Genomic DNA, 25,415 nt, shown 5'->3' with positions numbered 1-25,415 from the left:
TCATGGTTACATGGTGAATAAATAAAAAACTTAGGGGTATGTGGTGAAAAAATTGTAAACTTAGGGGTATGTGGTGAAATTTCTGACATATATGAATTCCGTCCTAAAGTACATATTTTCTGACGGAATAATTTTCAGTCGGAAATTTTCGACAGAATTTTGATGGAATTTTTAAATCCGTCGGAATTTTGGTTTTTTCGACGAAATTACGTGTCTGTCGGAACCTTTTTGTCTGAAATCAACCTGATTCTTGTAGTGGAAGTTTGCTCAGGTCAAACCACCATACTTTAAGGGGGGTGGAGACCCAACTTAATTTTCTGGAAAATTAGATTAGGGAGTTCGATAAGATCTTTGCTGCTTTGAATCGCCTTGTGAATATGAGAGTTGACCAAGCTTCCATGTAATTGAAGGACGAGGCAGATATTTGGTGGAGGGATAATGGAAATGTGCTTAGCGCTGAGGTAATTTTGGTTGGGAGACTTTCAAAACCAAATATAATGCCAATCCATTCCCAAGAGAGATGGTATTATTGATTGGTTGGCTACTTATAAAGCCAAGATTGAATGTGAAACAAATTTAAAAAGGTTCATTTAAAGAGTCCTTTGGGAAAGACTGTGTCTTACAAAATTTTTGGGAAACTAAAAAGGTATTGGGATTATTTCTGCAACGAAGTTGTCAAAACCTATGAGTAAGGGGTATCCTTTTGATCTTTTTTTGTTTGCAAGACTTAGTAACGATAAAGAATAAGTACCCAATGCCTAAGATCGATGATTTGTTTGATCAATTTAAAGGAGCAAGTGTGTTTTCCAAGATTTATTTACAATCGGTATACCATCAGCTAAGAGTTGCTGATAAAAATATTCCTAAGACTACTTTTAGGACTAGATATGGGAACTATGAGTTTATAGTTATGCCTTTTGGGTTGACCAATGCACCTGCAATCTTTATGGATTTGATGAATCAAGTATTCCATGAGTACTTGGATAAGTTTTATGTTGATTTCATTGACGATATTTTGGTATACTCGAAAAGTGAGGAAGAACATAATGAGCATTTGAGGACTGTGCTGAGAACTTTTAGAGACAATAAGTTGTATGCTAAGTTTTCAAAGTGAAAATTTTGGTTGAAGAAGGTTGCATTTTTGGGACATTATATGTCTGAAGAAGGTGTTTATGTGGATCCAGCAAAGGTTCAAGCAGTGAGTGAGTGGCTTACTGCTAAGAATGTATCTAACATAAGGGTTCGCATACTACAAAAGGTTTGTGAAGGATTTTTCGGAGATCGCTAGACCCTTAACTACCTTGATGAAGAAGAAAGTAAGTTGAATGGGATGAGAAGTGTGAACAAGCCTTCCAAACTCTTAAAGTGCGTTTAACCACCACAACTGTTTTAGCCTTACCTAATGGGAGTGATGGATTTGAAGTATATAGTGATGCTTTGAAGAATGGATTAGGGTGTGTGTTGCAACAAAATGGGAAGGTGATAGCTTATGCTTCTCGCCAACTCAAATCTCATGAAGTTAATTACCCTACACATGATCTTGAGCTTGCAGCTATAGTGTTTGGATAGAAGAATTGGAGGCATTTTTTGTATGGAGTAAGGTGTAAGATCTTTACAGATCACAAGAGTCTCAAGTATATTTTCACTCAGACAAATCTCAATATGAGATAGAGGCATTGGTTGGAGGCATTATTTGTATAAAGTAAGGTGTAAGATCTTCACTTATCACAAGATCAGGGTCTCAAGTATATTTTCACTCAGACAAATCTCAATATGAGATAGAAGCGTTGGTTGGATTTTTTCAATGATTATAACGTAAACATACAGTATCATGAAGGGAAAACAAATGTTGTTGCAGATGCCTTGAGTAGGAAATCAAGTCATGGTGTGAAATCTGTGAATGCTTTAATCGTGCCTAACGAGTTAGTGAAGATATGAAGCGTTTGAACTTGGAGGTTGTGAACTATGGTGAAGTAAAAGCAAGGTTGAGTGCTCTTTCACTTAGGAATTCATTATTGGATGAAATAAAAGAGACTAAAAAAGGTGATGAAGGAATCCAATTGATTAAGGAGAAAATGAGCCAAGGGAAGAATGTAGATTTCAAGATTCTTGATGATGGAAGTTTGAGTTATACAGAAAGACGGTGTATACCAAAAAAGTGTGAGGATTTAAAAAGAAAACTCATGAAGAAAGCCATAATACTTCATATTTTGTGCAATGATAACTTGTTATTTGGTATGATTATAGGGTACTTTTAAACCTTGTTTTTGTGATTATTCGACATCAAAGTTCATTATTTATCTTATTTTTATACAAATTTTGTACCATCCATGCTTCACGGGTTGTTTGTGTTTTTGATGTAATGTAGCTATTTTTGGCACTATATATGGACGTGATAAATCATGAGTGAACAAGGAGAAGGGAAAGCCTGGTTGATAGAGCAATTAAGGAAGAAGGATGAGTGCCTTAAAGAGAAATGAAAAGCTTTTGGAAAGTTTTGGAAGGATTTTGCACTAAGGTCAACTTCAACTGACAATAACTTTTGTTCCACTGGACATTTTGAAGTGATTCAAATTTGAGATTAAATTTCATCTCAAGAGATTTCCAACGACTGGTCACATGCCTTATTCCGATGAGTAACGAAGAATTTATGACCTTTCGAAAATAAGTTGTTTTTCCAGAAAAGGGCTGCACGTCCGTGCCAAATGAAGCACGTCCGTGCAAGGTCAGGCAGTAGCTAATGGTCGTATTTTAACAGGACTGCACGTCCGTGCAACCTTTGGCACATCAGTGCCGACCTATAGACGGGTCGTTTCCTCGTGTTCTCCGTCCTTTTACTTGGGGGTTATATAATACCCCTTTGGCTTCATTTGTAAGGGGAGATCTTCTTATAGTAGTTTTATCTTAGGTTAGGATTTTTAGAGAGAGAAACTCTGATTTTCTAGAGGGAGAAAGTATGAAAAACTTGTTGAAAGCTTGGAATATGAAGAATTGAAGGAAGGAGACTTGAAGATTTGATTATTTCTTACATTATCAATGAGAATTTCTTACTCTCTCTCTTATTTTATTGCTTTAATTACTTATTTTTGTATCGTTTCTAGTTTTATTACTTGTTTATGTTAAATTAGTGTTTGGATTCATGTTCTTAGTAGTTTACTACTTTAGTTTTGCAATTTATAATGATTTGTGAGTAGTTCTTTTACTTGGGATGGTTGAAACCATTGATGAATTCACAAATACTTGTTTGCATGTGTTCATTTAGTTAATGTGGGATGTTAATTAGTTGAGCTTAAGTGGTTTCATTGTTAGTTCTTGTAAGTGGCCTGATGTGGATCAAGAGGGAAATTCTTTTGAAGAGCCAATCATATTGGTTTTAAGGCCAATAGGGTTCGAGCTTGGAGTAAAGAATCAAGAATGGTTAACATGCGCAGCCATTGAAGAAGAAGTCAAGGACCAGTTGGGTTCCGACGACGGCAGCGGCGGCGACGCGCCTATCTGGGTGCCACGCGCCGGCTTCCTAGCTCCGGCCTGAGTCCAGCTACACGGCGGTGGGGCGCGTGTCGATGATGGCGGCGCGTGAGAAGGTGGTTCTGCGGCAGTACGAAAAGAAAGATTTTCCTAACTTAGTTTTTCTAGAGTTTTTGCTTGCAAGTTTTTACCTTTCACTTGAAAGGGTTTTTCTTGGTTTAAGCAATTAGGAATCTTCTTAATTTCTGTTAATTTAGTTTAAAATAATTTCTAAGTCAATTAGGAATTGTTTTAAGAAGTTTTAGGTTAATTAGAACTAGTCTTATTACTAGTTTCCTAGTTCCATTAGAATTGGTTTTCCTATTCTATCTAGGATACTTTGGGATCAAGGCTAGGGTTTTTTCTAGTTTGAATAGACTTAGGAATAGTTAGTTTTAGTCTATAAATAATGTAATTTTCGTGATTTTTCAATAACATTCGAAAATCATTAAAATTCAAGTTAATTGTTTGTTTTGCTTAATTGCTTACAAATTCTTTTGCTAGTTTTCAATTCAAGGAGTTGTTTTGATAATTAGAACGTTCAATTCTTAGTTCTAGGAGTAGTCTAAGTTTTGTTCATCAAAGTACTTAGTTCCAGGAGTGGTCTAGGTAATTTGAGAGGCGTTGAATTCGTTCCAGGAGTGGTCGTTTTCAAAGTCATATCCGGTTCGTTATTCTTAAGTTGTTCGATTTTCTTAGGAAATTCGAAGGGCTTGTGTTACTTGTGTGATTTTAGATTCTTTATTAAGTTAAGGGGTTTAAATCCACATCATGGCCATTGCTAGAACTATTTATCTAAGCTTTCTCAACGAAGGATCGAGAGATGAACTTGAGTTAGCTCCCTTATGCTTAATTGACTTGAAATGCCATGAGAATAGGAATTTCCAGTCAAGGGAATGTTTATGTCATCGTGATTATGCTTTAACACTTGCTTTATGCTTTGTAACCACGAGAGTAGGTTGTATTCATGATTCAAGTAATCCCTCTAGCTAGAGAGAGTAGTTGGGTGCCTTAGATGACTTCCCCTAATTTATACCCAAATTGCTATGTTTTGTATGTTAAATTGTAGTTTGTGAATGACTTAATTGGTGGATACCTTCCCAAGATCCTTTTTATTATTGTTTGTAGTTTTTCTTTATAACTCAAAACCCAAAATGACTTGACTTAGCTTATCACAAATCGATACTTGTTAGTTCTCCCTTAGTCCTTGTGGGATCAACCCTTACTTGCCCTTTCTACCCATTAGAGAGACCAAGTTAGGTTTTTATCTTTGGTAGGCTCGATGACGGCCTATCATGCACCTGGGAATGGATCAATTTTACAATGATTTGAAAGAGTTGTATTGGTGGCCAAACATGAAGGGAGAAGTAGCTGAGTTTGTGAGTAATGCTTGACTTGTCAAAAGGCAGGTCAAGATTGATCACAAGAGACCTATGGGAAAGGTTCAACCTTTGGAGATTCCATGTTGGAAATGGGATTCGATATCCATGGATTTTGTCAAAAAATTTCCTAGAACCAAAAGTAGCAATGCCACTATTTGGGTGACTGTAGATCGACTTGCAAAGTCTACGGTGTTTATTCCAATAAAGAAAACTTGGAAAAAGAAACAATTGGAAAAGGTCTATGCGAAGAATGTAGTTTGACTACATGGAGTTCCTTAGGACATTATATCCAATCGAGATTCAAGGTTTTTATCCAAATTTTGGCAAAAGGCTTAAGCCAGCTTGGGAACAACATTGAAATGAGTATTGCATTCCACCCGGGAACTAATGGAAAAACAGAAAGGACCAATCAAACCATGGAATATATACTAAGGGCGTGTGCCTTTGATTTTCAAGGTACTAATTGGGAATATCATTTGGATTTGATTGAGTTTTCTTACAATAATAGCTACCATGCTAGCACTGGCATGTCACCTTTTGAAGCATTATATGGTCAAAATTGTAGAAGCCTTGTATGTTGGAATGACTACAGTGAGAATCTTGTCTTGCAAACATAGTATATAGAGGAAATGGTGAATAAAGTGAAGTTGATTCGCTCGAGAATTCTGGCTGCACAAGATAAATAGAAAAACTATGCCGATTTGATAAGGTGAGATAATGAGTTTGATGTGGGTGACAAAGTCTTTTTGAAGGTCTTATCTACAAAGAAGTGATGAGATTTGGAAAGAAGGGCAAATTGAGTGCCAAGTATGTAGGTCCTTATGAAATTTTAGATCGTGCAGGCAAAGTTGCTTACAAATTGGCATTACCTATGGAATTTGAGAAAATGCATGATGTGTTTCATATCTCTCAATTGAAAAAGTATGTTTATGATTCAAACCACGTGCTACAACCTGAATCAATTTAATTGGATAGACTTTAACTTATGAGGAAAAGCCTGTTAAAACTTTGGATCATAAGGTGCGTAGTACACGTAATAAGGATGTTATAATTTTTTGGTCAAACCAAGAGTATGAGGAGGCTACTTGGGAGGCCGAGGATGATTTGAGAAAGAGATACCCTGAGTTTTGAATGAGGTGAGTTACGAGGGCGTAACTTTTGTTCTTTAAGGGGGGTAGAATGCGTATAATTTTGCAAATTTTGCTCAATTTTATGCTATTTTGTGGTGTTTTTATGCTTTTCATAGCTACTTTGTTGTTTACGTATCTAGTGAAGTACGTAAATTGGGATGGTGACAAATTATTAGTATCGATATTATGACACAATTGGAATTCTAGCAACATAATATTGAAAATTTTGAAAGGGTTTTATGCAAATGTTTTGCAATTTAATAGATTTTGTGCTAAGTTTTTAAGAGGAGTAGATTGTAATCCCCTGTATTTTTAAATAATTTGTAAATGAAAATTTATTTTATTTATAATATCTATTTGTATTTTTTCCGGAATTTATTTTAAAAGTTTATTATTAATTTGGGTCAAAAATTATTTTAGCACAAATTATTTTATGAACCTTCATTTTATAATTTATGCCCATACAAACAAAGTCTGGTCCATTTCATTTATTTAATTGGCCCATTATTTTCATGAGGTCCAATATTCATTCTTACCCTACAACTCTCTCTCCTATAAATACCCCATAAATCCCAAAATTTTTCCCATACAAAAAAGGTTAGTCGTATTTTCTTTCTCCTTTATTTTTATTTATTTTATTTATTCTTTATTTCTCTTTTCTTGTTCCTTTTTTTTTTCTTACGTTCGTTTTCACTCACCTCTTAATGCCCGACCACCCGTCGCCTGCCGCAGGCCACCGTACCGCCAACCACCTGACCCGGCGCTGCTTCCACCTTGCTGGAAACTTCCCCTTTTCTCCTTCCTCTTTTGTTTTATTATTTTGCTTAATGTTATTAACTTGTTTTGCGTTTAATTTATACTTTTTAAAATTGATTAAATTGGTATCAAAACTATATTTTTGATGGTTTAAGCTAAAAATTTCATATTATTAATGTTGTTTTAATTTTCAGATTTTATAATTTTAAAACATAGGGTTTTAATTTTTTGAAATTAGGATTTTAGGGTTCTTACAAACAATTAAATTGGGGCTTTTGTTCATAATGTATTTCTAGTGATTAATTAAGCATAAAAAACGTATTTTAAAGGGAGTTTTAAATCAGGTTATATTGCTTGAAATGATTTTGGGTATTAATTCTTTATTATTGATTGTATTCTAGAAAGTGATTATTGCCTAGGAGACTTTTAATTGATTAAAAGTGGCACAAATGATTGTTTATAGGAAAATTTGTCAAAAATTACACCACCTTTCATCGGTCATCCAAGAATAGAACGGCCTTTGGATTACTTCAAAATAAAACGACCTTTGATGCACATCCGCCAACAATAGAACAAAAAACCTGTAACCTGTTTTACAAGTTATATTTGACATGTGTCCATGTGTGATTGGTTAAAAAAAAATATTTTATTTTAACATTTTTTTAATAATAATGATTTTAAAAAACAAACTTAATTTAAAAAAAAAAATTAAAACTAAAATAAACTGAAATAAAGAAAAAAATCCCACCCTCACCGAAAGCAACCCCACCACGACCGTCAGCGGCCAGAGTCACTTACCCAACGCCAGCGGTACCCCATCCTAGAAAAGCCCTTCCCCTTAACCACCTTCCCCCACCCTAAAACCCCCATCCCTCCCCTCGAAAAACCTCATCTCCCCACTAGCAATCGCCTAGCCAAACCCATTTCCCATTTCGTCGCCACCCTGCCGGTCGTCTCCTTCATCGGGAACCACTACCCCTCACCAGACCAGACTAGACCAGACCATCCCACCTGAAAGCTCCCTTCCCCGATCCCGATTTCATCCCCCCCACGAACCTCCACATCCACCATGAACTCCATGAAAACCAACAAATTCACACCCATCACCTTTGAATCCGCCGTGAAATCACCGCCCTTCATCCTTATCACCGTGAAACGACACGCCAAGATACCCTTGAAACCCAATCAAACACTAACCTATGCGAAGAAAGAGAGCTTGAGTGAAGGAAAAGGGGTTCTAGTAGGACGCCGAGAAAGGGGTCCGACGGAGGCCTGACAATGGCGGGAAAGGGGTGAGACGACCTCGGCGGGGGTAGGGGGACTGGGTAGTGGAGGAAGAGTGGTGGTTGGGCCGGTGGGATTGGTTAGGGGTTTTCTTTTTTTAATTAAGGTTTTATTTTTTTAGATTTAAGGTTTTTTTTAGATTTAATGTTTTTTTTTTAAAAAAAAAATTGACCACTGACAGTTTGACACGTGTCATAGGTAACTTATTAAACAGGTTACTAACAGGTCACGTTCTATTTACGGAAGATATGAGTCAAAGGTGGTGCTATTTTTGAATAGTCCAAAGGTCGGTCTATTCTTGGAAGACCGCCCAAAGGTGGTGTGCTATTTTTGACAAATTTTCCTTGTTTATACGAGCTACGTACATGTGTAATTCGTTGAAAATAGTATCATGTTTAGGTACCAAAAGGAAAGAACTTAGTTTCATGTTTAGAAAACTCTAAGATTGAAATTGTCTAGTTAAACATTGAATTAATTCATGTGCTAATGTTTATGAGACATATTTTGGTGAATTGATATATTTGTATGGAATTATGGATGCAATCATTTGGTTTGGTTTAATAACTACATTTGGATCATTGAAGGATTGGAATTAAATGGTTTTAGTGGAATGAATTTATTTATAAATCCACAAGGTTATTATTATTTTATATATTACTCAAGCATGACTTGTTAGTATGTTGAAAAAAGGTGAATTAAGTCGAAATGGTTAGGTGGGTTGACTAAGTTCAACAATTTTGGATATCTTGGAAGTTTAATGGAATTAAAGGTCAATTTGTGATGTGATCATCGTTGTCCTAAATAAGATTAAAAATGAATTATATGTATGACTAGTATATATGGTTTACTTTAATGAGTTGTTTATTATTTAAATTTGTAATCACGTAAAGTGAAACATGGACGAGCAATAAAACTCTGGAAAACATGCACTTCTAGAGTATTGACAACTATGGCTTGGTGTACACGGTGGTAGCACGTGGCTTTCCAAGGCTTGTTTGATCAACATGACCTCTTTTCTTTTAGTATTTACATTTTTATATTATAATGAAAGTTAGATGGGATCCTAAACTAACTTTTTGAGAATGGAGTGACGCCCATTCTTGCATCGCGCTATACTTTTATTTTAAATGGTCATTTTGAACAACCTCGTCTATTTCTTACTCCAAAATTAATTATTAAATTAAATATAAAGAGTCAAGTGTATGGAATTGGTTAGTGATTATGTTGAGTTGATTGAACTATTTTAGGGTGGAGTCCTGATTAATGAATTCATGCTGAATGTTATTTATTTTAATTAGTTGAGCATGCTAGGTTTTGTGCGTTGTAGCTTTTATGTAATTAGCTTTGCTGATTTGTGTTTTCTTTTGGTCATGGCCTTCGTCTTTCAGTAACCCTGTGATGATCCAATTATTACACTTGTAATATTAGGGAGCAGTATTTGCACATGTTAGCTTGATTATCTGAAGTTCGGGGATTGGCCATACACATTGTCAAGGAATTGGTCTGATTGGGAGTATTCGTTCTTTGTATTGAGCTTATTTATGTTTTTGTATTCATTTATGATTTGGGTTTTAAATATTGGTTTGGTTTTAAATAAGGGCCTTTTATAGGAGTTTATACGTACTATAAAGCGGAAAAACATGAATCATATTCATAAAGCACCTAATCATAAGATCGCATGCATAACACACAAGACACATAATCATACCTTTGAAGCGTGAACTCCACAACGCTATTCGACAGGCAAAAAAGGGAGAGAATAGTGCCCAAGCTTTGCTCCTCTACTTAGTCCACAAGATTTAAACGAGCCATCCACCAATATTAGATTGGTCGAGTGAAAGAGGAAACCCGCGATCACCACCTTTAATGGGCTGAACCGACCACCACGTACCACCAAGACCGGTGTCGAGGGAGGAGGAGAGAGTTGTGAGAGAGATAGAGGAGTTTGAAAGAAGCTGGTTTCGTGTTTTCTAATAAGGGTTTCAACTTAACAGTAAAACTATTCTGTAGAATTACCTAAGCACCTAATCTACTTATAATCATATTATAATTAGACTAGGTATGGAAGCCCGAAACCTCTCTAAACCCTCCTTATGGCCGGCCACTATAGGGGATGAGGCTCATCATGGGCCTCGTCCTCTCGTGCTCGATGTAGGCCTTTTGTGTGACCTTATAGGATCCATCCAATCGGGCTTTAGTCTATTTTACTAGCCTAAAGATCGTTAGTACCTCTAACTATGATATAACGCCGGCCACTATAGGGGATGAGGCTCATCATAAGCCTCGTCCTCTCGTGCTCGATCTAGGCCTTTTGTGTGACCTTATAGGATCCATCCAATCGGGTTTTAGCCTATTTTACTAGCCTAAAGATCGTTAGTACCTCTAGCTATGATATAACAACGACCCAAATGTACGAACTTAATTATCTCCATATATATATATATATATATATATATATATATATATATATATATATATATATATATATATATATATATATATATATATATATATATATATATATATATATATATATATAACCTTAATGTTTTAACACGTGGCGGTAACAAATGGTTCTTCTCTATTTTATTTAAAGTAAGCGGTTTGGAAGAGGGAGAATTATTGGGGTGCTCCAAGTACAATCCAGTTACTAATTTTCTTCTCTTACAAACAATTCAGTTCATCTTAGTTAAGTTCAGTTCAGTAAATCAGAATAAGCCCTTATAAGCACTAACCTTTAAGTTATAATCTTACTACCTTATTACCTTGTATTACTTATTACATGACTAATACATTCAGATAAGACAAGTTCAAATCTTAATAACAAAAGTTTAGGTAATAAGTTAATACTATGTTATGCCTAAATTTTCACTACAGGTTCAGATGTCTGCTGGTTGGTAGACTGCAGGTTACAGGTTGCTGCGAATTCAACGACTAGGTTACTGGAAGTCAAGGGAAGTTAAATGAGGATATTTCCAAGGAATATTCTAAAAGAATCCAAGTTTGAATGAGTTAAGAGAGGTTCCATAAAAATAGGAACCATAAACTCTAACTAGCTATTGGAAAAGAACAAGTCAAAAGATAATGGATAAGAGCATGAAGAATGTGGCATGAATCTTGGAGCTAAACCTGGCAACTAACTCCTATTTTTAAGGAATCATCAAAGAACCTGTTACAAGACTTTAAAAGGATATCCTATTATAAATAGGATGGAAAACCATTGTAAAAACACAAGATACGAGCCCTAGGCATTATATTCCATAGCCATTAGCAATAAATTATAGATTCATTCTTAATCAAAAAACAACCTACGTTGAACATGTACTTAATTCTCAAACTAGTAGATTGGTGGACTCATTGCCACCCGCATTTTTTACCCTTAAACCTGGGTTTTTCTGCGTCATTTTCTTATGTCTCTTCTTCCCTTCCCCCTTTATTCCTTTTTCGTAGGTTATTCATCCTTATTTCATTGAACCTACACTATCATTTGCATATTGATTAATCTAGTCGTGGTCCTATAGAACCTGGTCGAATCTAGCGGTCAGATTTTGGCCAAAACAGTTTGGCGCCGTTTGTGGGGACACAGTTAGGTTATCCTAATCGTTTCATTCGATTTGTCGTTCATCATGGTGGAGACTCCCAGTCAAGATCCCACCATGGCTGAAGTTCTTGTAGAGAAAGCTTAATCCATTTGAGTTCTCATTTGGAGTATCCGCAGGTAAGCTGGGGCAACCTGGGAAGGCCCATACCAGATTGGCAAGGTAATTGGCAAAGTAGCCTACAAGTTAGTTACACCAGAAGGTAAGATAGTACCTAGAAGCTAGAATGTAGCACATCTGAAAGCTTGCCATTTCTAAAAACCTTCCAGGTTGTCTCTAGTTTCTTCTAAGTTTTCTCTAAGTTATTTCTAAGCTGTTTCCAAGTTATCTAGGAATTATTTCTAAGCTATTTACTACTCCTAAGTTATTCCTAGGTTACATATACTTCTTTCTAAGTTAGTTTCTACAAGTAAAATATTTATATATTTAAGTTTATTGCTTTAATACGGTCTTACCTCCATCAAGTCAGTATTAATTTAAGCGTCGGAGGGCCATTGGCAGCAATGCCAACGGTCATCTCTAACCTGAATCCCAGATACAATATGGATTTCAGGAGATTCAAATGGACAACCTAAATCCCAGAAACAATTTGAATTTCAGGTACAACCAGAAAACATAAGAAGAATAAAGATGAATAATCAACCAAGTAACTTCAAACTTTGTCAATTTGTTTTAGTTCAATCTACCACAAGTTGTATCGACTTTAGGCAACACAGCATCGTTAGCTATGCCAAAGGCTACCCCTAACCCTTGTGATACATGTACAACTACAACCTGCCAAAGCTACAAACAAATTAAGGGCCAACGCGCCAGAAAACAAAGACATCCAAAGCTACGAACGAACTAAGGGCCAATACACCATATATAAAAGACATCTTAAGCTACAAACGAACTAAGGGCCAATGCGCCAGATACCAAAGCAAAAGCACATGCGCTGAACAACAAAAGTAAAACCAAAGTCTATCTTATTCCAAAGAACCTAGCATTAAGTGTTCAAAGTCAAAAGAAAAACCAACGAATGAAAACCTTTGCCCCCATGAGCAAAGTAAAGCATAAGTTCAAAATCTAAGATCAATGTTTTAATACTAAAAAATTGTTGTAACTATACTTTTCAGATCTAACGAATTAACTAGGGAAAAATTTATCTTTCGATACCTCACGTCAAAGTTTATCTTTTCAAAATGATTAAGATTACCTCATAGACGCAACATCTACATCTAAGAGACAAGTTGGGGGCAAACTATTATGCCTAAATTTTCACTACAGGTTCAGATGTCTGCAAGTTGCTAGATTGCAGGTTATAGGTTGCTACGAAATCAACAAATAGGTTACCAGAAGTCAAGGGAAGTTAAATGAAGATATTTCCAAGGAATATTTTGAGAGAATCCAAGTTTTAATGAGTCAAGAGAGGTTCCATAAAAACAGAAACCATAAACTCCAATGAACTATTAGCAAAGAACAAGTCAAAAAATAATGGATAAGAGCATGAAGAATGTGGCATGAATCTCGGAGCTGAACCTGGCAACTAACTCCTATTTTTCAAGGAATCATCAAAGAACCTGTTACTAGACTTCAAGGCTTTCCTATTATATATAGGATGGAAAGCCATTGTAAAAACATAAGATCGAGACCTAGGCATTATATTCCATAGCCATTAGCAATTAGCACTAGATTACAGATTCATTCTTGATCAAAAAACAACCTGCTTTGTACCTGTACTTAATTCTCAAACTAGTAGATTGATGGACTCATCGCCATCATCTTGTGTCTCTTCTCCCCTTTCCCCTTTATTATTCATTGAACCTACACTATCATCAGGGGGGCGGCCCTCTTTTTGTGCAAACAGGCCTACTGCACTGGGCCCTCAATTTTATGGGGCCCATTATACTTAAAGCCCACCCAAAAAAAAAAAAAAAAGCAAAACTAAAGTCAGCAACTCAGCATTGTTATCTCCGCACTCAAGAAGCATTCCAACTTCCAAGCAATCAATTTACTCTCCAAATTCCAATCTACTTTCCATTTTTAATATCAAACTTTCCAATCTCCAATTTAATTTCATTACTTAGAATATGAAATTTCCATTAACCTTCTTATTTTACCCAAAAATATTTAGTAATTATCTCACTTTCCTCTTCCAATTTTTAATGGGAGAATTAATTTTTTAGTCTTTACTTCTCTTGATTTTCGTTTATTATCAAACATTCAAACAATTAATTTTTTTTACCATTTATAAATTTTCAAACAATTTCAGAATTTTCTACAACTCCTACTCAAAATTATATATATATCCTTGTAATATGATACTCTCTCCGTTTTTAAATACTTGCTCCATTTCTATTTTTTGCACTATTCATTTGTCCTAGTTTGACTAATGTTTGTGATTTATACATAAGTTAAAATATAGTCTTGTGGGTACTTGTTAGAATCATTTCAATGAATAGATTATTAATTTTCAATTGTTAGAATTTATACTTATTGATAATGAAAGATATTAGTGATCAAAGATTAGTATCGATCGGCATGCGTGTCCAAGAGGAATGGAGCAAGTATTTAAAAACGGAGGGAGTATTATTTTTGATATAATATTTAAGTTATTATAATTTTTTTTTTCCGTTAGGGCCCCTTTTAATAGTTTAGAACAGGGCCCCGAAATTTAGGGTATGTTCGACAAAATATAGCTGTGAAGGTAGCTGTAGCTGTGGAGATAGTTGTGAGCTGTGTATGTAGTTGTTAGCTGTCAACAAACTGTTAGCTGTGAAGATAAATAATTTGTATATGAGGGTTCGGTAAAGTAGCGGTTGACTAGCTGTTTCATATAAAAATCAACATTTTATTTTTAAAACAATAGATTAAATTTTCAACAGCTTCCTCAAAAGCTACCTCTAATTTCAAAAGCTAATCTTTCTAACTTTTCATAAAAGCTACCTCCACTACTAAAAGCTACCCTAACCACTACTTTGCCAAACACTCACATTTTTTGTCTTTGACTTGGTCAAACCACTAAAATCTACCTAAAAGCTACTCAAAAGCTAGCGCCGAACATGCCCTTAACGGGACGGCCCTGACTATCATTTGCGTATTCATTAATCTAGCTGTTGTTCTATAGAACCTAGTGAAATCCAGCGGTCAGATTTTGGCCTAAACATACTATAAGATAGCTAGATGAAAGTTCGACTAAAAGAACACTATCTTAATTAATGGGAGCCTTAAAGACTTGATAAATATTCTAACGCCTTATGTAATTATGTCACTGTATATTTGACCATCCTTCAAAGTTCTAGTCACTAATATCGCCAACATGTGACGTTCGTGTTCCACCATTTTATTACTTATTAGTTTTAAAGAACATGATTACAAATAAAAGTCTTCAACTTTTTCAATAATTATACTTTGGTAAAAAGCATAATGTCATTTTCCATTCAAAATTCACAAAAAAAGATGCAAAAGAAGATATAATAGTGCATATTCAATGGGAAACATGGTAGTGGACCATTTTTATGGCTTCTTTTTACGTGTACATCACTTATAAAGACTAAACCACTTACTACTCAAATAACCAAATTAAAAAAGTAATGAAATTGCACGAGTTTGTTGCATAAATTTCATCAATTAATTATAAATTTCATCAATTTTTATAGTTGTCCATCCACTTAGTAACGTATGATTAAAGGGTAGAAATTAGTCAGTTTTATTTATTCTTGAAAACTAAAGTAAGATGCTCAAAGTTGAACCATTATTTCCACATGAATAATACTTTGTTCACATTCACAAATATAAATACCACATTATAGGAAGCATTTTGTGTATAACCTTGAGAAAACACATAGAAATGATTTCTCTAAAAAAGTTGTTCAAGTTTTCAATATGGTTTATCTTTTTCTTCTTTTCTACTATTGTATCAACTCCAGCGAGGCCATGGCTTGGTGGAGTCGGCGAAAAATCCGGCAAAAACAAGATATGGTTAGCACCATTAGTACTACTAAAATTTCCATACACAAAGATTTGAAAGTCTTGTATTATCCACAAACACTAGATCATTTCAATTATCAGCAAGAAAGTTATGTGACATTTAAACAAAAGTATATGATGTATTCCAAACATTGGGGAGGAGCAAAGGATAATTATCCTATATTTGTGCATTTTGGAGATGAAGAGCCAATGTATGATGATGAAATTAATTGGTTAATTCTTCCAGATTATGCTGCAAAATTTAAGGCTCTTGTGGTAATTATTGAGGTAAGTATGTTTATTAAGTCAATGAGTGTTTCTTTGTGAAGAAGGGGTCGCAATGATTAATATCTTTTAGTTAGATATAGTCCATATGTTTATAAAGAATTAGACATCGCACGATGCTCGGTTTGTTTGAATTTTTTAAAATTATTTTTTTATACATATATTTATGTGCTAAAATTTGTTATATATTTAGATAAAATTCATGATATCAAAAGATAATATTTTATATTTAATTAATTTAAATCGGAAAATCTCAATCGTCAATTTTGTTTACATGTAATTTAAATTATTTAAATCTAAAATACATTAATAATCTCGTATTTAATTGGTGCCACTGAAATTTATAATTTTAATTTTAATTGCTTATTAGATTAGTAAAAATAAGCTTTTATCTGTAAAAAATAATTTAAATTTAATAAATTGATTTTAGTTCAGTAAAAATAATTTAAGTTCTGTTCACCTTAATTTCAGTTAAATTACATGTTTTTAATTTAGCTTAATGAACAATCAATTTAACTTGACCTACATGTTTTTTACAAATAAGATAATTATGAAACATTATTATCTCGAGTATAAAGTTTTTCTAAAACTACTTGGTATGACAAATTTTTGTATGTGACTCGCCACACGGTGTGGTCAGCCACAATTTTTATTATATTTTTTCTTAAAAATACCACAACTCTTCTCTCTTCTCTTTTCTTAGCTTCTTCTCCAACTCAAACCACACATCTCCAACAACCATATCTCTACTCGACCCATTTTCTCTCTCCTCTTTTCTTAGCTTCTTCTTCAAGCCAAACCTCATATTACCAACAACCATATCTCTACTCCATCCATTTTTTCTATCTTCTTTGCCAAATCGCTGCAATTAAAGCCTGAAATTGTAGAAATTGGCTGTCAATTTGCTGTGAAAAATTGTGATTAATTATCCTGAAGATCATCAACAACATTTGAAGTAGTGAAATCGATGAGAACCAAAGAAATTTGATCTCGTTTTCTTCATGGAATCTTAGATCGAACATTTTACGTCAAAAATTATAGGGTGTTACTAATTGGTCAGGGGTTACTTGTAGGGTGTTACTGGTTTGGTCAGGGGTTACTTGTAGGGTATTACTGGTTTGGTAAGGGGTTACTTGTAGGGTGTTACTGGTTTGGTCATGGGTCACACGTAAGGTGTTACTGGTTTGGTCAGGGGTCACATGTAGGGCGTTACTGGTTTGGTCAAGGGTTACTTGTAGGGCATTACTGGTTTTGGTTAGGGGTTACTTATAGGGTGTTACTGGTTTTGGTCAAGGGTTACTTGTAGGGTGTTACTGGTTTGGTATGGGGCCTACAAGCAACCCTTGAATAAGTAACAAGTAACCATTGAATAAGTAATTCATACAACTAATCTTTGAACTAATTCATATAAGTAATCTCTGAAAAAATAACTCATACAAGTAACCCTTGAATAAGTAACCCAGTAACCCTTGAATTAACTCATACAAGTGACCCCTGAAAAAAAAAAAAAAAAAAAATACAAGTAACCCCTGGAAAAAAAAAAAAAAAGTAACCCCTAAATAAGTAATTCATACAAGTAACTCCTGAAAAAAAAAATACATGTAACTCCTGAAAAATACAAGTAACCCTCACAAAACCAGTAACCCCATTATGCGCGTAAATGGTAACCACATAATGCGCGCGTCTGAATCCGTTATTTTTACTGACTTGGCAGCGGACCTTACGTTGTGGCCTGCTACACCAAAAAAGCTCTGACTCGGTATTCGTATCTATTTTATACTTGTATATATTATCTTTATCTAACTAAGTGATACTGTATAATTTTAATCATAATTGTTTTATTTTTTTTTTTTTTTTTTTGGTGATGTGAAGCATCGATATTACGGGGAGTCGAGGCCATTTGGAATATCAATGGAAGAAATCTTAAAAAATACAACCGTTCGTGGGTATTTCAATTCTGCCCAGGCTCTTGCTGATTTTGCTGAAATTTTTTTTTTTTTTTTTGAAGAGAAGACTAAATGCAACTTATTCCCCGGTTATTGTTGTCGGAGGTTCTTACGGTGGAAGTGAGTCTGACTTTTTTTTAATTATTATTATATAATGACCGAGCCAACTTTTTCTTAGAATGCTTTACTGTTTCAATTAAGGATCTTGATAACAAACACTTTCAAGACGTTAGATAATTAAGGTCCTGTTCACTTCCCCTTAAAAAAAATATTAAGGTAAAAATAATTTCAGTTCACTAAAAATAAGTTCAGTTCAGTAAATTAATTTCAATTCAATAAAATAATTTCATTTCAGTAAAAATAAGTTTAGTTCAATAAAATTCAGTTTTCTTAAAGAAGAATTATAATAGAAAATCAATAAAAATAATTTTTTTTTTTTTACAACAAGTAAAAATAATTTCAATTTAGCAAAAATAATTTCATATTAGTAAAATTAATTTATGTTCAGCAAATATAATTTTGTTTCAGTAAAAATAATTTCAGTTCAACAAAAATAAGGTGAAATGAACTGCCTAAGTAATATATATATAAACTATTATTTTATTTTTTTGACACAATATATAAACTAAAATAGCAATCTGTTTTATGCTTGAAACACATGTTCTCTTATCTGATGTCACGGAAACGTTAATTAGTCTTTTCCTAATTAGATTACGTGTCTTTTAATGGTAAGGAGGACCTTGACCAGAGTTCAATTCTCACGATTTTTTGGTTCATTATTTGTGGCTAGGAATTTCGGAGTAAAGGGAAGGATAAGGGAATCCCTACTTCCACTAGGTAGAATTCGAACCCCAAACCTCTAGGATTATATTGGGGAGGTTTGGGTATATACGAAAACTATTTCATTTCCTCATAAGATCGACCATAAGTCCATAACTTTAGTATTTTTCGATTCATTTTCAGTGCTTGCTTCATGGTTTCGACTCAAGTATCCCCATATTGCTCTTGGTGCTCTAGCAGCCTCAGCTCCCGTGCTATATTTCGATAACATGATTGAACAAAATCACGGCTACTATTACGTCGTAACCAATGATTTTAAGGTGATTAAGAGTATATTAATTAGAACAGTTATTTGTAATGTTCACATTTCATTCCAAAATTAAATTTAAGGATTGTGTCATATAGTTTTGCTTACTAATCATTCAGGAAGCTAGTGAGAGTTGCTATAACACCATCAAATCATCGTGGGATGAAATCGACAAAATTGGATCAACGCCAAAGGGTCTCTCCTACCTTAGTAAAAAGTTCAAAACTTGTAGGTGAGTACTATTTGCTCGATTTCAAAATAATTAATACACTTTATACACAGCTTGTGAGGTATATAAATTTTTTTAAAAAATACTTAACTAATATGGAGTATTTGTTTGTTTTATTATTATAATTAGAAAATTTACACATTGCACCCATTTAAAAATATAAGGAAAATTTGTTAGAAACTACCTTATAAATGACATTTTTTGTCAGAAACTACCTTATAATTTTATTTTTTTTTGTGAGAACATACCATTTTAACAAAATTTTTTGCAAGGACATACCAGTCACCGGATTTTCTAGTTTGACCTCAAAAACACGGCGTTGACCAGTCATGTGCCGGGCACGTGACTTCATTAAACCCATTTCTTTTCTCTTTTCCTATTCTTTTTCCTCATCTTTCTCACGACTTAATAAGATGCTTGGTTCCCCCATATTTTCTTTTCTTCTTCAATCTTCTCAATTTCCTCACAAAGCCTTGTTCACCTGTGCGAATTGGCCACAAGTATTAACATACAGAAATCCCCAATTAGACCCTAATATAGTTAATTAGTTACACATTTATCAACCAACCACTACACTTACATTTTCAAAAACCAAAGTAACATACATACTCGAATAACCTGATATTTAGACTTGTTGTTTGTAATTTCTACAAAGATACAATTTCTGGAAGAAAGTTTAAGGTGAATGCTTTATTAAGAGGAGAGATAAATTGAGGAAAGAGAAGAAATTGGGTATCATAAAGGGGTAAGTCGTGAGAAAGATGAGGGAAAAGAATAGGAAAAGAGAAAAGAAATGGGTTTAATGAAGTCACATGCCCGACACATGACTGGTCAACGCCGTGTTTTTGAGGTCAAACTTGAAAATCCGGTGACTGGTATGTCCTTGCAAAAAATGTTGTTAAAATGGTATGTTCTCACAAAAAAAAATTTATAAGGTAGTTTCTGACAAAAAAAGTCATTTATAAGGTAGTTTCTAACAAATTTTCCAAAATATAAATTGCAACTTATAGCCTAAAAGTTGTTATAAATTGTAAATTGGAGCCTAATTTAATTTTTTTCATCGATTTGCGTGTCAAAAAATATTTGTTTAAGGTTTTTAGGGGCCATTTTATCCTTTAAGAATCCGAAATGTGTTTGGAATTGGCAAAAAAATAAGGATGTTTTTAGAAAATAAGAACACTAAATAACCAAAAATTTAATTATAACTCCATAAAATTTCAAACTTTTATTATAACACCACAAAAAAAAAACAAAAAACAAAAAATTATTTCACCACCACTTTCGAACGCCATCCAAAATATAGTTGGCACCACACTTTACACGTGTAGTTAATTATTTGATTAAAGCAAAGAAAAAAAACCATAACTCCTAACCCCAGCCACCACCCTCACCACCGGCGCTGGTTCTCCCTGCCTCCACCGTCGTTACTCCATTCCCGGTTGTCGGCTCCCCCAGACTACCACCCTGGACTGACGAAACCACCCCTACTCCTCTGCCGCAAGCCCCACTGTCGCAAGCCCCTATGCCGCAAGCCCAACCAAGCCTCACACTAATCCAACATTCTGCCATCACCGGTGAAATATCCTCTCCCGAGCCCAGCCACCAAACCCAATCGGCGCTTAAAACATCCCAGCCACCCACAAGCGAAAACTATCCACCTTGAAACACCCCAGCCTTGAAAGTTGAAACACGCCATCCTAACCACGAGCGTAACGGCCGAAAGCTCGAAAACCACCCAAATTTTCCACCCTCAAAATGGTCGTAATCGACCATGGAAATCCATAATGGTCGATTTCCACGGTCGATTTGGCTATTTTAAGTGGGGAAAGGGGATGATTTTACGCAGTTGTGGCAGGGGTAGGTAAGGGAGCGCTAGCGATTGGGCCAGGGTTGTGCGTAGGCGCGTTTATGCTAGGGTGGAGCGTCGACGGCGGCTGAGGTGGGAGTGTAAAGGAGTGTCGGTGACTGGGGTTGGGATGCCAGCAGTGGTGGTGGTGGGGCTGGGTTTAATTTTGGGGTTTAATTTTTTTTTTAACTATTAATATGGTAACATGTGGCAATGTGGACCCCACTTAACGCATTCCATCCAAAAATCCGTTTAGTGGTGGTAAAATCAAATTTTTTTTGTTTTTTGTGGTATTATAATAAAAGTTTCAAACTTTGTAGTGTTATAATCAAAGTTTTGGCTATTTTGTGGTGTTATTTTCTAAAAAATTCAAAATAAATGTCAGTACCTTGTTTTGCGCAACAGAAATGTATCCATTTGTGGGCAACTATTTTTTTTCCTTGTAAAAACGAGGCACTTATGTTAATTTTTTTTTGTCAGTTTCGAGCTCAATTTGGGTCCTTTATGGCTAAAATTTCCATTAAAACCTTAACTGAATGTTTTTCGACACACAAACCGATGAATTGAGTTGCAATTTACAATTTATAACAACTTTTGGGCTGTAATTTGCATTTTTTTAATGACTACAATTTACAAAATACAAGTTTTTGCAATTTGCAAATTTTCCTTATTATTATTACAAACTACCTCTTAAATAAAAGTATTTTTTTTTAACCCAAAAATACAAGTATTTCTTAGTTGTTAGTTATTACGAGCATATGTCAATTGGTACTAAAACCTTACAAAGAACTCGAGGGTTTGTTACCTCATCACTCAAAGCAATTTGAGTACGTCATTAAAAAAAAAATAATTGTTCTATATATTGTATCGATTTTCAAAATTTATAATTAACCCACGTGTCTTATTATTGCAGATTAAAATTTTAGTTAAGTGATTAGATAATATGAAACTGAAGCTCAATCCGAAAGATGAACATTTAAAGATTTGATATTTGTGGGGTGCATGCAGCCAATTACAGGAAACAAGGACGTTGAAGGACTTCTTGGAGAACATGTACGATGATGTAGCACAATATAGTAACACGGACAATAATCCATCCATAATATGCAAAGCAATGGATCAAGGAAACAAGGGAACTGACATACTTAGCCGTATTTATGCAGGAGTTCATGCCTATTTTAATGGAACTCATCATAATTGTTTAAATACTAATTACTTTGATGATTATACAGTTGAAACTAATATTGGTTATGATTGGCAGGTACGTAATTCATTTATTATGTTGTTATTAATTATTTTTTATACTATAATTTAATTGACTTAGAAATTGTTTAGTCAAAGTGCATATTTTGCCCGTCTGTGATCGGTTTTTTGTCTCTTGTTTCTATTTTTTATTAAAATAAAATAAATGGTAATGTTGTATGTCGTCTTTACGCATAAATTAGTATAATTAATGTTATATTTTCATTTAATAAGTCTTGTGCAAGACAAGTGTACGTTAATTTTATTGTAAGACTGTCAATTTGAGAGTAATTTTAACTTTTTTTTTAAACCACTAAAAGGGTAACTTTTAGTTTGTCGTTAGTTTGAATTATATTTTAATGAATGATTTCTTATAGATTCATGATTACATACTATAAAAACTAATATGATTAATCTAATACATTATTATTACAAAAATAATAACTTTTGTAGTACAAAGGGTAACTTTAAATATTTTAATAATAACTTTAAGGCTTCTTAAAATAAATAAACGTACACCCGCCTTTTTGGAGATTTTGTGATTTTCATTTGTTTTTGCCTTCATTAATGTTAATGGCCATTTTTAACTCTTAAGAATAACGTGCAGATATTTATTTAGAAAATTTGTCAATTACTACCGCAAGTTAATACTACTTTGTAAATTACTACCGCAAATTAAGAAAATTGTGAATTACTACCGCAAAAAATTTTAAGATGTTGCGATTACTATCAAACTCCGATTAAACCCAACTATGACGTCATTATATCACTTTAACCCATGGTTAAAGCCCTTAACCATGACGTCATAGTTGGGATATTTCATGTTATTAAAAAAAAATTATTTTTTATTTATGGGATGTTATAACAACTTAATTGTCTTGTGTATATTACAATTTTTTTATGAAAATAATTATAACATCATTACAATTAAATGTGTATATTGTGTTGTAGACACAGTAGTGAGATGGTGATGCCGGTAGTTCGAGGTACTAGCAAATTGTCTATGTTTCCTCCTCAAAAATTCAAAATACAAGAATTCATTCAAAAATGCAATAAAAATACAATGTTGCTCCTCGCCCTCATTGGATTACAACTAACTACGGTGGACATGTATGTCAAAGTTCAATTTTTTTATTGTTATTGCTATTATTTTTTAATTTCAATTTTTTTTGACGAATTTTCAATTTTTGAAAATGTTATCAGGATATGAAATTAGTGTTGAAAAGATTCGGCAGTAACATTATTTTCTCGAATTGACTCAAAGATCCTTATAGTAGTGCTGGGTAACCTTCTTACCAATTAAGTAATTAACCACATCTACAATTACTTGTTTATTAGGACCCGTTCCTTTTTGTTCATCCTATATTTCTATTAAACATAATTTTAAAGTAAAGTAACAACAAAAACAAACAGAGAAAATAAGATTCATTTTGTTTCAATGCATTAGAGTAACTCGAGTGGTATATCGTATATGATAAACTATAAAGTAATCCGTATTATTGTTTGTTGGCTAATTAACACATTAAACTAAATCGTTTATAAACTATAATATCTCTCGTTTGTTGTCTTATTTTCATACGGTTTTTTTTTTTTTTTTTTTCCTTTTACGTACGTTGATCTATAGGGTGCTGCACAACTTGTCCGATAGCATCGTTGCCATTTATACAACAAAAGGTTAATAATTTTTTTAGTAATAATAAGTCGTTCACACTTTAATTTATTAATTAAATGTTTGTTATTTTTTTTTTTTAACTTCTGGAATATTATGTTGTTGTATATAACAGGATCTCATTGCTTGGACATATTTTCTGCAAAGAAAGATGATCCAGAATGGTTGGTTAACCAACGAAAAAGAGAAGTTGAGATTATGAGTGGATGGATCAAACTATACCATAATGATCTCTACAAATACATAAAGTAGTATTTGTTCCCTACCTCAAATTAATATTTACTTCATATAATATGACGTATATGTAGTTAGTGACTCAAAGTAAAATTGCAATCACGTAATTTTATGTTTATAAAAATGACTGCTATATCTAATTATGTTGTCATCTGTTTCAAACTACTACCTCTATTTTAAATTATTTGCAACAATTTGATATAAAATGTAAGTAGAAAATATTTGATCATTACAAATAATTTGAAAATGAGGTGGTAAATACCGTAGTTTAGATTATGATTGACTAAGGGCATGTTCTGATTGACTGAATTCAGCTGAACTGAACTGAAAATAATTTGAAGAGAACAGGCCTTAAAGTGAAATGGTGGAAGCCTGGTGTTACTAAGAATTAAGAAGGCAAACCACAATTTCAGAATGCATAGCTGAAACAAAATGACCAAAATTTGATCCACCTGACTACCCAAGAAATGTTAACTAGTTTGCTACAAGGAATCCAAACACCAGCCCATCCCTACTCTCTTGAGTCTTGACTCTTGGTGCCTTTGTGCTATGATTCCATGAACCATCTATGAGTAAATACTTCATCATACCATGATTCCCTAGATCATGTAAGATTGTTTTGAAAAACCCGAGAGGACAAATTGGATCAATCTCGAGTGGGTGAAGCGTTTGGAGAGGATCACAAATTGTCGATGTTAGCAATTGGTGCTGCATCACTCCAGAATCAATAATAGCTTGAATGGAGTATACTGTCACTAACTCAATTCTAAACACCTGGTTATTCCTTGTCAGCCATAGTCCCCATAATGTGCAAAAGTCGGATATAGAAGATGTCTCGGTCCTTCAATGAAAGTTCCTGGTTGAAATATGAATGGATGCCTAGACTTCCACACCTCCAAGTATTCTTGCAAATTCACAAAATCTGAACAAATGTTGAGCATCCTCATCGCCCTCCCCACAAAATCCACAAAAGGATTACATTAGAAGAAGCATCATTTTAAAGCAATTTCCAAATGAATAGTTTTCATGTGCCGGATTAGTACCTTTAAAACTACTCTCTCTGATTTTTTTTTTCTTTTTTTTTTTTTTAAAATGCATTACTTACATTCACATGGAGTTTAAAAAGAAATAATTTGCTCTGGTTACTTTGCTTTATTTATGTCAAGTCTATTTATTTTATTATGTTACCCTTTAACACTATAATAATTACACATTTTCACTCTTTTTCTTCACTCGCCCATGTTTTTACATTCTCTCTTACCTTTCAATTT

At 33.9% G+C, this 25,415-nt stretch overlaps 1 pseudogene; it reads left to right on the top strand.

Moving 5' to 3' along the window:
- Positions 1-15,294: 15,294 nt before the first annotated feature.
- On the top strand, positions 15,295-24,309 carry LOC110682793 (annotated as a pseudogene).
- Positions 24,310-25,415: the final 1,106 nt, after the last annotated feature.

The sequence above is a fragment of the Chenopodium quinoa genome, unplaced genomic scaffold (genome assembly GCF_001683475.1).
Source record: "Chenopodium quinoa cultivar QQ74 unplaced genomic scaffold, ASM168347v1, whole genome shotgun sequence".
Classification (NCBI taxonomy): domain Eukaryota; kingdom Viridiplantae; phylum Streptophyta; class Magnoliopsida; order Caryophyllales; family Amaranthaceae; genus Chenopodium; species Chenopodium quinoa.
This window is presented reverse-complemented; position numbering and strand designations above follow the sequence as displayed.